The 14258-nt window shown below is 34.3% G+C and overlaps 1 protein-coding gene across 2 annotated transcripts in view; it reads right to left on the bottom strand.

The window, feature by feature from the left end:
- The window catches only part of LOC129240319 (protein encore-like), an 87402-nt gene that overhangs the window by 49149 nt on the left and 23995 nt on the right, over positions 1 to 14258 (bottom strand). The window contains exon 1 of one of the 2 annotated variants that reach the window (XM_054876046.1): positions 6364 to 6385. The exons of the other annotated variant lie outside the window; for it this stretch is intronic. The gene's annotated coding sequence lies outside the window, so the exon portion shown is untranslated. Of the gene's footprint in view, positions 1 to 6363; positions 6386 to 14258 lie in introns of those variants that run through there. 2 annotated transcript variants of the gene reach the window in all.

The raw sequence follows: 14258 nt of genomic DNA, 5'->3' as shown, positions 1-14258 counted from the left end.
GCGAGGAATGCATGCTGTGAGACTTGGAATCGCCTCGAGTCCTTTCTGCGCTGGATGTATGGAGGATGAGGTGGAATCATCTCAGCACCTTCTCCTTAGCAGCCCAGCTCTGGCTGGGCTAAGATCTAGGCATCTTGGCTCCTACTTTTTTGCCACGCCTGCTGATATAGCTGGTGCTGACATTAAAAATCTGATGAATTTCATCAGCAGCATTATGCGGTCGACGCAAATATAGTCATCGTTCGTAATCCACACGCTCCTAACCATCCCAGCACCATCTCTTCCCGCCCTCTCCCCGTATCCCATCGGTCTTTCTCTCCCGCCTCACCCCTCCATAATGGCATCACAAAGGACGAATCCTTCTTCGTCCAAGTGTGCCCATTCCCTGGGCAACCATATCAACCTCACCTATGGTTGTACCTCATAAAACTGGTATAACTCATTATTTCCAATGCTGCCAACTCTGTTTCATGAGAGCTTCATTAGACCGCGTTCATACAGGGAGACTTTTGTTGCTTTAATTAGTTTAGTTGAAATATTTTGCTTTAGTTTAAATCACATATCACAATAATACCAAACCATTCACTGAATTTTTACATACACGTAACTCCTCCTCTTTTTATTTGTTTTGTATTGGTATGGAGCATGACGTCATCCTTGTCATAATCGCGAAAAATAAATTAACTATTTAGGAAGACGCCTCCTTCAGTATTTAATTCGCCTTGCTGTATAACCACACACGCCAGGTGAATCTGGCTCAATAACTTTGTTATTGCTTTCACATGCAAATTTTTCGTCAAGTGAGCACAGCCCAGAATAGTGAGCAGAGAAGTGGCGAATCGAAGGCGCCTTTTTGTAAATAATAATTATTATAAATAATATTAATAATACAACAAGAACAATAGAAGTTAAAGCTTCAAACATTATATTTATATACATATATCACGTAATTGGTATTTGTGCTATGCCCCTTCTTGATTTCGCCAAATGGAGGGGCCTGCAGTTATGTTTCATTCGCAAAAATACACTCGGAAGTTTGCTATTATTTGCCGAGAGGCGAGCGCTTTTTAAAACGTTTTTTTTTTATTTATTATTTAATCTTTTATGTTCGGAGAATCGATCCAGGCCACTTTGAAATGGCAGTTATGCAACAACCCATTTGGTTACGGCGAATTGTGGCATTACACCAAATGTTAAAAACTTCAACAAATTTTCATATAAATTTAAAATTTTAGTCAGATCTTTTAGAGAATTTTTGGGTATACAGTTTTATAGTTTATTCACATTTTGTATAATTTTGTGGCAGTGCAAGGTGGCCCGAAACTAGCGTTGATTTTTGATAACTTTGACGGTTTTATGCATGTTTTCCAATATAACAAATGCTGGAAAATGTTATAAAATAACTTTTTAGGAAAATGTCTTAACAGCCAGCAAACATAAATTGCCACTTGCACTTTGCTTTATTATACCAGAAGATTCTGATTAAAAATTTGAAATTTGTTAAAGTTTTTAAAATTCGGTATACAATTTTAAACTTCGAATTATGTGGTTTTTGTTGTCGTATAAACTACATTTTTAGAAGAAAAATAAAATAAATAAATAAATTTAATAAAAAATAGAAAAGTCGAAACTTTGCAATATGCCCCCCTGCTATTTTATGAGCACAGGTGTACATACGTATGCTCACTTAATTTTTTACCATAAATTATACGATCAACAATAATAACACAGTAATTTGGTCAAACAATTCATTTAATATTAATTGATTATGCATACATATGTACATCCATATGTCTGTACTTATATGTGCTCGTATTGCACTGAGAAAGGTGTCTCACATCAGTGGCGCGTGCGAAGAAATGAACGCGAAAACGTGCGAAATGATGGGGAAATACCCATAAACGACCGAGCACGCCAAATGAAGAAATCTATATACCTACTTTCCTCACAGCTCATGTGCTGCCAAAGTTGGTGTATGCATGTGTGTGCGTGTTTATATGTATTATATTAACAAGTAAACACTATGCATCGATAAATTCAAAAATTATATTTACATATGCGGATGTTATCTATGCGTGTGTACGTGTATGTACATATGTGTATATTATAATATGTCTTTGTACATAAGTTGATATGTGTGTGCTTTCATATTATATCCTTTGCTTTTGGTGCCAACAACCAATATTGGATATGTGCCGTACTATATACCAGAAGAAGGGGATATTTACATGCATATGGACGAAATAAAGCAGTAGCGAGTTAAACTACCTGCAACAACAGCTGCAAGCCAGCGCAAGCGAGAGTTACGAATAGTGGGGTATCGAACAGGCTACTTGCGAATATATATGTATATATGGGTTTATATACATACAAATATGCGTATATGTATACACGCTACGTAACAGAACATATGGATGTGTTTGTTTTAGTTCGATAGCCAGCAGTAGTAGCAAAAAAAAGGTGAAGTTCGAGAAATTTGGGGCAAAAATGTTGTACACGAGAGTGGTGACAACGATTGCAGTGACCAAGAAGGAAACCAGCAACGGCGGCATAAAATATGTACTATCATCAAAGAGTACACCTATTCTGATTTTAGCTAAGAGCGAAAGAGAGTACAATTATACACACATGCTTACATATTTATGTATTATATATACATATTTACATACATAGGTATATATTGTTTGTACATAAATATATGTATTTTACGAGCGAATGGTAGAAACAAAGAATAGACAGATAAAAATATAAAATAATGTAGACATTAAACATTCTTATATATATGTACACGTGCACATACATATGTATGTAGCTTATAAAAGAAAGATTATTTTTATTGATATACGGCCTACAATTAATGTGTACATAGGAAAAATGTAAAAAATATGGATACTGTAGGTACACAATCTAAAGAGGAAAAGCAAAGAAACATATAGTAACAACCGCTATAGTATGTATGTACGTGGGTATCCTTGACTTAAGCATAAGCTGACCATCAGAGAGATAACGAAAGAAACACATATACACATATGGTACATATGTACATATGTATATTATGTATATGCAAACATTTTGCAAAATAGAAATGAAATACAGTTTGCAGCTCACATTCATTTTAAAGACACAAAATCTAATCGCATTTTAATTCGTACAACGTATGCATGTTTGCATGAATGTATACTACGGACCTTATTATTTTGTTGTTGCAAACATTTTATAATTTTTAGGCAGTTGTCCATAAGCACAGCCATAAGTATATACATATGTATGTAGATATACGCATATACAAATACACACGTATACATACCCATGTATGCATACGCATGACTACAGCTGGTGGTTGATGTTAGCTGGTTTGGCCTGCCTCATTTGAAAATCGCTTACGCCAAAAATCCATTCGGTTAACAATGGGGCATTTCACATACCTACATATTCGTATTTTGTATGTGTCTGTGTCTGCACCTCGTGCTTTTGATTATACTACTCGTAGTGCGGAAAATTCTCTACAACGTCACTATAAATTCACTTCATGAGGCCATACAAAGAGCACATTTCGTAGTGAGCGGAGAGTTCTGCTGTGCACCCCTAGATTCGACAAAGTATTGTAGAGAAAGAAAGTGCGAAGAGCAACTGAATGGTTTGTATTGCTGTTTAGGATTGCCAAAAAGCTTCAGCTTCAAAAAATATAAAGGTTAAAATATAACAAAATCTGTAAATTAGACTCGAGACACTTTTCAAAAATTTCAGAAAATTTGCTTCAAGATGCAAAATAAGGTCCGAAATGTAGTTTTTAAAATTAATCATTGAATATCTTTACAACTTTACAGATAATATTAATGTGTGCTGAGAGTTAAACATCAACCAAGGGAAGATGGAAATTTTATATAAAAAACAAAAACAATAACAGACGCACACAAATATCGTGCTACAGGCCTTGAGTGCATGATTTTATTAGTAAGATTATCTTATTATGGGGTATAACTCAAAAACTAAATTTTCAATCACTTTTTGGAGAATGCTGATTTCTAGTTTTTGGCACACCGACAATTTAACGATGTAGACTACCGAATTCACATAAGCCCACAAAAAATAATCATAGGTGTGTATTGTAGGTAGGAGGCTAACTAATTGTTGTGTAGTATGCCAACTGATCTCTTATGTGAAATTATGCGGTCATCGCATGTTTCATGCAATAAATATATTATTTTGTTAGAACCATAGCGCTTTCACCTTAACCCCCCCGTTCAACTGAGTGAGGAACGAAATGGGAGGAAATAATTAACCAAAACGCGCTCCACTAATTAATCTAATAGAAAAATAATAAAACTCACTAAACTTTTGAGAAGAATATACATGAGAAATATGCCTGTAAAATTGACAAAAAAACCGCTTCCTGCTGAATGCACTAAACTTAATAAGCCTAAATATGAGTAATATTTGTTTAATAACAACTGTCATTACGAGGCATTATCTGACATCCAGACATAATATGTACATATGTATATACGGACTAGATGTACACAAGTTGTTTTAGTACAAATTTTCAAAACGAAGAAGCGAAGAGAACGATCTTGCTGCATTGTGACAGTGCACTGCTCCCGCCAGGCGACGCCTTTCGAGTCGGGGAAGTCATAAGATAAGTGGAGTATATCGATCTTATAAAGTTCAATTTCGGTTTAGAAGAGACTCAACGTACTTTTTCTCTCTCCTACAGCAAAGTTATACTCTCCATCCTAGAGTACAGCAGTTTTAATCTAACATGAAGTAGAGCCATTGGAAGCAAAAGCGGTTTTTATAATTTCGAATTGCATGTTAAATTATTCATTAAGTTAGTAGAAAATCATTGACAGTGACTTTTAACTTTTCTGCACATTTTTCTACTTTATATTCACACTTTGGCAACACTACTAAATATGTAGACTGTGTTTTCCCATTTCAACTGTTCACCTCCTCTCATTTTTTCTTTTGCTGAGCTAATCGACAGTTGCATTGCAAACAGCGGATTGTGGATTCTGTGTATGAGTGGGTGGTGAAATTTTTTTGAATTGAGAAAGTCCACAATTCTGACAGCAAGTCCATTCTCTTAAAATCTCTCACAAGTGTGCTCATTCACTTGCTTATTTTGTGCCCGAAAACTTTTCATTTGATTGTTGTTGTACAGCTCCTTTGATAGTGCATTGCTGTTTTCATACATTTTGTTGGCACAGGCAGGAGCACAGTTGCCCTGTCATTTCATGTTGTTGCGCTTTTGTCGTTTTTAATATTACGCATGCAAGAAAAATGTGATGCATTTCCGGATATAATTTTTTGGGTTACACGAAAAACAGTTTTTTTGACTTTATTCAATGGGTGTTTTTTACTTTTTGTTGTTTATTAAAAACTGTTATTTGTAAATGACTTTTAGACGAAAGTATTTGAATGGTTGTTTCCTTGGAAATAACTTTTATAATTAATTTCACTTCGAATTTTTGATTTACATATTTAAATACTTTTAGTATATTCCAAGCACTCCTACACACCCCTTTCTATTTTGATCAGACTTTTCTCAGATATTATTAAATTTAAAACACTTTTGTGTTTGAATACCAAACATTTACATATCTACATAAAAAATCCATTGCTATTTTTCTTTTTCTTTTACATTTTCGATTTTTTTATTGCAAGTGCCCTTCCGTAGGGATGGAGGCTGACAAGTCGTCAACTGTTCGTCCGTCCGTACGTCCAACGACACCACTATGTTCAACTACAACGGCGACGGCAATGACGACCAGCACAAAAACAATGTTGCAGCAAGCTGTTCGGATTGCCTGGTACTTGATTGTTATTCACGACGATGAAAACGCGATGTCCGCCAGTAACAAAATCACGAGAGCGTCGGCGACGACAACGAAGTTGCGAAAAATGTGTGCTTGTGCATTTGCATTAGTATGTGTGTTTAGATGGAAAAAGAAGAAAATTTTTTCATTCTATACAAAATCACTATATTTCTATATTTTACGAACAATTCACAACTTTTCACAAAGTTTACGTGGGGTGAAGGCAATAGATATCGAGTATTTTTACATTAATTTCCCTTAAATTGTTTTACCACTTATCCACTTACATTTCTAACCCTTTTTTATTATTTCAAGCATTGCTGACTTTTTTTTCGTTTTAAATTTATTTCAATTCGATTTTAAACTAACTTTGTATACATCTTCAGAGTAGTCGGGCATAATTGTGCAAATTTTTGTAGAAAAACAATACAAGTTTATTCAAACATTTCATTACTAGTGCTGGTGTAATTTTGTACACATTTGTTTCCTGTTTCGATTTTTTTTGTTTTGGTTGCTACAACACTATTGCAATAACTGAGCTTTATACTCCTGTTTCTGCTGATTTGCTTCCATACAAGGCGACCACGACGTATCCACTATTATGACAGACATTATGGGGAACGTACGAATTGATACTGGGCCAAGCAGTTCTGGGAAGATTTATTTCAACATTCAGTTTATGTTATTCTTGCTTACCTTCCGCGCTCTTCTCATTTCTGTATTTATCCTTTGTTAGAATCAAGTGTGGCGCGTGAGTGAATTTATATTTTCCGATTGTTGGCGAGAGAGGCACTACCTTTATCATTGCCACTTTGCATGCTCTCGACTGAAATCGTGAAACTAATGAGTTGAAAAAAAATTTATTTTTGTAGAGATTTTTTACAACGGCACCTTTGTGGGAAAAATGCAAACGTTCGCGCTAGAGCTTATAAAAATATGTGCGAGAGCAAAGAAAAAGAAGAAGAGAGCATACGGAGAGGTATCGTACACTCAGGCTCATAGTGAAACAGGTTAAAACTGGGCAACTTTATAATGGGGTGATTTTTCTATTGTGTAGACTTTATTGTTTTTTCTGCAGTTTGTATTATCTAAGTACATAAGTATGTACATACGTACAAATAAAATTCGACAGCAACTTTTTGAAAAAAATTTAATTTCTCAAATTCAATTACATTGCCTTGCATTATTTTCGAAAAATCTCTTATGAAAGTAACGTAAGTAAGTTAGAGTTAATGCTGAAGACTAATTGTATAGATGTAAGCATCCTAGCGGAAGTGAATACAGAAATGTACGATTGTCACATCAATCAGCAAGAGGTGAAGCGCCCTGTACCCAAAGCAAGGTCATTTGGATCCACTTAAGATTAATGTTATGCAGATTCAAACAGACTCAAAGATTTAAATATTATGTATATTAGTGCTACCAGTCGCTACCCGCAAATTGTTTTCACTTAGCATAACAAAGCTAGATTAAGAAAAAAATGTTTGTCTAAATAAAATTGTCCTTATTTTAGGTAATTGCTACCCATTCCCAATATGACCCAAATCGGTGCGTTCAACCGATTTCTCGGAATATCTTAATCGCTGATTCTCCCTGCATATACACTTTCCAGAAACAATTTTTTTAATTAGTTACAAAATCAACAACACTTCTTTATTTGAAAAGACATTTTCAAGCACTTAATGGTGAAGCAATTCCTTTATAACTCCTCAGTCAGGAAATTCAACTTTCAATTGATTTCAAAAAGCTTTTTCTAAGGGTAAAATGGTTCATTTTACAAAGTTCATACATATATTTACGTCTTTTATGAGAAGTTTTTTCATGGGAGAAAAGTTAAAAACTATTAAAAATAACTTTTTCTAAGAATTGATTTTTCATGAACACAGTTCGAATCGGATCCAGAACCTCCCGATTAGTAGTCATGCATAATTATTCGCCAATACGCATACGCAATAACAAAATTTTATGTAATACGTACATATGTATGTACATGACAAGTTAGAGCAGTAAAGCGCTGCTTAAGAATCATTAAAGGACTCTAAGAAAGTAAATGAAACAATATCGCATATTTATCGAGGGAGCGTCTTGGGCTTTAAATATTTTACAACAAAAATTATGTGCAGGGAGTACAAAGCAGCACAAGAGTGAGAGTAGTTATTGTTGACTTCAGATGTAAAATTATGCGTATAAAAGGCAACAACACAAAATCCATTTAAATACACACAGGCAATTGCACTTCCACCCAAACATAAAAAAAAAATAGATGCGCTTACGTGAATTGCTGTCAGTGAGTAGAGTATGGTTGAACGTGTAGAAGAGCAGCATTAGCAGCAGCTGCAGAAGTAGGTAGGAGTAATAACAATTCCAACAAATGTTGTCTTTGTGGAATATGTTATTTTTCTGCTACCGACGAACTCAGTGTCTGTTGGCTAAGTCTGACGACCGGCTGATTGAAAGCGTCGTTTTATAGACACGAGCGACCACTGCCAATCCAAGCAAACTACCTTACATTGAAAGGGGGTTGCGCACGAAGCGCTGTAAGGCAGAGGGATGGGGAAAATGCGTTATTAAGTGTGTAGCGATATTTTAGGCAATGCCCTGCTAGAGCGCCCGCAATTATTTTGGGTAATTGTTTGGTTACATTATCAACCAAAGGTCTACACTTTTTTCTAATGGCTAGAGAAATTTTTGACAATTGCAACGCTAATTGTTTCAATTTGTTTTGCTGGAAGTACGCGTGGGGGCCCCTAAATTGAATTTTTATATAAAATAGGTGAATTTAAAAAGTAAATAATCGAGTAGTTTGAACAAAATATAAACAAGAAAGCATTCAATTTTGACACAAATAGAAACATTGAAAAAGAGGCAAGAAATTTTAGTGAACGCTGAAACATTAGAGATTTTGTTGAGCCTGCCCAAGACGACACTTCTGACAAAGATCAATAATTTTTGCATCAACTCAAAATGCTGAAAAGTTTAGGCAGTTTTGTAGAATATGAACTTTTTTGAAACAATTTGATACCAAAAAATATGTATTGCATTAGGCATGCAGATTTTTTAGTTTTTTGTTTTGTATTAATTGAGTAATAAGATAAGTGTACCTGCATATAAACTTTCAATCAAAAGGAACGCACACAAAAAGGCTGAAACTCAAAACTTGCACCCATTTTACATTTGTGAAAGTTATTTTACTTTTTTCATAGGAACTACCCAATCAATAGATCTAAGCATACTAGTAGAACCCCAATGATGAGCACATGTTGAATGGCTACAGCAGAAACCATTGCTTAGGGTATAATTGGTCAGTAGTAATGGTGGCAGGTCAATAGTGTATCGATACGGTCGATGTATTAATCATTTAAACATCGACATTTCCTTCAGGGTAGACTTGTGCTGGCTTAACGCATTTATTTCATATTCATTCGTCTTCTGCTTGGACTTTTGCAATTTTCCATCAAACGTATGTAAATGGTAAGCTTTTTGTAGTTATTTTGAAGACACTCTACTGCGTCGACAGTGCAGGCAACGTTGCACTCTAGGCAACAAGACAACTTGAAGGACTTCTCACTTAAATATTCTTATGTATGTTACCAGTAGTTGGGGACCACAACATCATTCCCGAACATCAGTTTGGGTTCAGTGCAAGACATGGCACACCAGAACAATGCCACAGGGTTGTAAATGTAATTAGGGATGCGTTAGAAAGGAAGCAATACTGTTCTGCAGCTTTTTTAGATGTTCAACAGGCATTCGACAGAGTATGGCATGTGGGACTTCTATACAAAATTAAAAAACTCCTGCCAGCACATTTCTATTTGATTCTTAAATCCTATCTGAGTGAAAGGCACTTTTATGTTAGACACCGAGATGCGTCTTCAGAAATATACAATATTAGCGCTGGTGTGCCCCAGGGTAGTGTGTTGGGCCCCGTCCTATACACAATATTTACTTCCGACATGCCAATAACAGAAGAAGTGGAAGTGGCTACTTACGCTGACGATACAGCCTTCATAGCTTCTAGCGATTCACCTGCAAGAGCATCCACTTTGCTGCAAAACCAACTAAATATTTTAGAAATTTGGCTTGATAAATGGAGGATTAAAGTTAACTTCGGCAAGTCTACCCATGTCACCTTTACGTTAAGAGAAGATAACTACCCTAGAATATTTTTAAATAATGCTGTAATACCAACGAATACCAAGGTGACATATTTAGGAATGCATTTAGATCGACGCCTTACTTGGAAATCCCATATTAAGGCCAAACAAGAGCAGCTTAAAAATAAAACCAAGCGAATGCACTGGCTGCTTGGTCGCAAATCTCAGCTAAGTTTAGAAAACAAAATAAGACTATATAAAGCTATTTTAAAGCCTGTATGGACCTACGGTATACAGCTTTGGGGAACTGCTAGCAAATCGAATATAGAAATCCTGCAACACTACCAATCAAAAACTTTGCGTGCTTCCATGTTTTGTTTTTTTTGTGCCACTATGTAATCGACCGTATCACGTCTCATGTTATCTCAATGGATTTTCGAATATCGAAAAATTCACAAACATGGAAACTTCAAAATGCGATATCTCAGTGAAAAATAAAGATATTTAAGCAAACTCAACGGCATTTAAAAGAGGAAGACTTATACTTAAAAAATACTATGTTTACTTTTTTATGAAGAGCAAAATCTGCGTAGCTACATAACCTCAAAAATGGGCAAAAACAGCGTTTTTTGCACTGTTAGGTTAGGATATATCAAAATCCTGACGTGATAGAGCAATTTAAACCTCGTATTCGGATTCTACGCAAAAAATTACTTCGGAAATGACACTACACTTTTATAGAACATTCCGAACCCATTTTTTTGCAGACCTGTGTTATCATTAAATATATTGTTTTGATCAATTTGTTAATAAAAAAATGTAATTTTTTTCACTTCAAATTTTAATTTTTTTTCGTTAAAAATAGCTAAGTGCAAAGCGGAATAACTTATTTTAGAAACATTTTTGTCTGGTTGATTTCAGTTGAGGCTATAAATTCCACGGCGCAAATTAAAGGAGTCACGTTTGAGCAGCTGTAGCGTCGTTATTTTTTTATTTCAAAAAAATGTTTGTATATTTATTTAAGCATGAATATTATTATGTAATTCTTTTAAGAGAATAAATACTCTCAAGTTTTCGCAAAAATGTATGAATTATTGATCGTTGTCTGGAGGAGCTGCTCTCTTAAGGGGTTATATACCTTGTGGTCCGGTGAAATTAGCGAAAGTTGGGTTTTTTTTAAAGATATGTAGCAATAATTTTATTGTATAAAAGTTTTTATTATTGGATATTACAATGTTTAAAGAAAAAAAAAAGGCTTTGTTTGTGTAAAAATATTTTAAAATGGCGGAGTTATGGCGTTTTCCCCCAAGACCCTTTTTTTGGAAGAGGCTTGCGGAGGACGCGATTCAAGTCCACCAAGTCAACTGAAATCAAAAAATCGAAAAGATTTCATTAGTATAGGGTTATATCTTCTTAGTGAACGATCAATATATTAAATATTTTGATTTTTGTGAAAATAGGAACATGTTTTTAAAAAACTCCACTTCTACAGTCCTAAAATTGGCATTAAAAAATTCATATCTGCAAAATAAAAATTTATACATAAAAAGTTGATCGTTCACTAAGAGGCGACATCAATTACGAACAATTTAAAAAAAAATTATAAAAATCGGTTGAATACTTTTTTTGCAATCGCGTCCACCGCAAAAGCATTTTTGGAAAAACACGTTTTTGAGATAATCGCGTTTAAAGTTTCAAGCGCCGCATGAGGCCGTACGCTCAGGACGTGACGACGCACAATTTAAAACGCTGTAACTTTCGATCTATTGCTCAGATCTCTATGAAATTTTTGGAAAATGTTCTCAAGGGAGATTACTTTACGATAAAGAAATAAAATTTATTTTGATTTTTTTGAAAAACACAAGGTATATAACCCCTTAATGCCTAGTGAAGTGAGTTATTTTTAATAACAACTTAGGAAATAAATATTACCAATTTTTTCATATTGTGGTGGGAGTATGCATATTGAATAATTTTTTACCTTTAAAAAATAGCCAGTACTCGACAGGATTTATAGTACGTCTGGCTAATGTAGAGGGCAGCTCAACACCTTGATATTAGTTGATATTATTGGAATAATTTTTTTTTTCCAATATCTCATTGAAATACAGAGACAACAAATTTCATTCAACAGAAAGCATTATCGTGTTACTTTAAATATTTATGTATGTATATTAAACAGGTTCCGTCCGATATCAAGGCCCTATTTCTCTGTATAAGAAATAACCCCATATATGTAAGTATGTTTGTTCCAGCTCCGTGTTTTACAGACTGAATGGTATAATGTGAAAGAAAAAAGAGATTATATATTGGCTCTACCTATTTTACTGCACACCCGCTAATACAGTAATCGGCCTACTGAGGCTAAAAATTGCTACAGAGCAATCTATACATACATATATGCCAACAATAACGTTATAGTAACTACAATAAAAACTAAAGAGCGTACAGATCCACTTTACTACAGATTGCAGTCCCAACAAGAATTGGATGATAGAAATTAATTCATACGCAGTACTTCCTTTAGATATGAATTAGTGCAAAAGAAACCATTCAAAAAATGTATATGCAAATAATGCTTTCACCAGAGTTGTATTTTTGTTGAGGGAAGAGCTTACAATTGATAATTGTTTCGTGACGCATAAAAGCATACAAAAATTAAATCATTTAGAAATTTAACCACTTGACGCAAAGGGTCTTATCACAAAAATGTAACAAAAAGCATCATCATTTTTTATTTTGTACATATAAATTTTATATTATTTAAAAATAAAAATAACGAATGACAAGTAGCGAATGCCGAGCACGATTCGTTCATGAGTCGCATGTAATACAAACACCTCGAAACCTACGAGCAGCACTCGGATTGGTACCAAGAGAGTATGTCTACAGCAAACGAGCGCTGTTCGTTGAAAATCATTAAGCAGTTAAAACCGGAATAATTCAAAAATATTAATCTTTGCTCAAGTCATCTTCCACACGGACAGACAGAAGGACTGGCATGTGTATATAGCTAAGCAGACTTCTCTCACCATTCTGAACATTTTGCATATCTCAATTTCTTTACGCTGTTAAATGCAACCGCTATTTGAGCAAAACTACCTTAGGCAAAAGTGTCCATGGATATAAAAACCAAATACCTGAAGGACAGATAGACGAAAACTACGGTCTCTCTTCGTTTACAGTTGATCATAAATTCCTAATATTTTGCCTTTATTCCTCATTCTTTGCCTGCTCTATTTTACATTTAGTGTCACTACTAACTTTCGTTTGTTTTTCTGGTAACTCAAAAAAACGGGTGCTGCACACGAGGAAATTGAATATCGTTCATTTTCGTAAGCACGGCAATTAGCAATAAATTATTTTACCAGTTGACTTGAGTTTTAGAATAATTCTGCATAAAAAAGTAAATTGCGGGAAAATAATTTCGATATATGGGCATTTACACAAGTAGGTCCACCGCAGACAAAATATTAAATAGCAATTAATAATATTACATTATTTAGCATATTTGCACATGGAAACAATCATATTTAATGTATTCATAACACATTTCGAAAAATCCGAGTACAAAGTCGTGCAAGCCCAACTTTTTTATTTGTATATCTCTATTGCACTTTTTGTTTTGCCAAGTTCTTAAAGAGAGGCATTATGCCTTGACTTTTGCCCTTTAAGGGGGGCCTCTACTGTAAAACTTAAAAAAAAAATCGATTTTTTACTTTTTGTTGAAACATACTCAGAAACAACTCCAGAATGTTCCATGAAAATCTTAAAAAGAAATCTTGAATAGTTTTCAAGTTATAAAAGCTTTAGCAAAGCAGGTATAAACTGAGCGCTCGAGCGGTTTACGGCCATATGCGCTTGATCAAGAGATAAGACGTTCCCTACTCCACAATCGTCGTGAGAAGAAAAAGGTTAAACGTCGCTCTGAATCCACCCACGAAGCCCGAAAAGCTCGTACTAAGAGCAGACGAAATGTTATATGGGGCAGAAATAGCTGATTAAGCTGTAAGTATGAAAAATTGTTTAAGCGTGTTTTTCTCGAAACCACGTTTTCAAAATTGCCCACATCACAGCTCCGTGAAAAATTAACATATCAAGCTCAAACTTTGATAGTATATTTTTAACAATATTTACTAGTTTTTAAAGCTATGGTGGGAAAAAATTTATTATTTATAACCCCTTTTTTAATAACAAAATGACAATAAAAAAATGTCGATTTTTTAAAAAACTTCAAAAATTTTACAAAAAAATTTTTTTTTGCAAGTAATAGGCTTAACAACTAAAAATAATGATATGTATATAATAAAAAAAATTTGGTTTTTTTCATTTCAGATTTTTTTTA

The sequence above is a fragment of the Anastrepha obliqua genome, chromosome 3, assembly GCF_027943255.1.
Source record: "Anastrepha obliqua isolate idAnaObli1 chromosome 3, idAnaObli1_1.0, whole genome shotgun sequence".
NCBI lineage: Eukaryota > Metazoa > Arthropoda > Insecta > Diptera > Tephritidae > Anastrepha > Anastrepha obliqua.
Note: the sequence above shows the minus strand (reverse complement) of the source record. Positions and strands in the feature narration are given on the sequence as shown.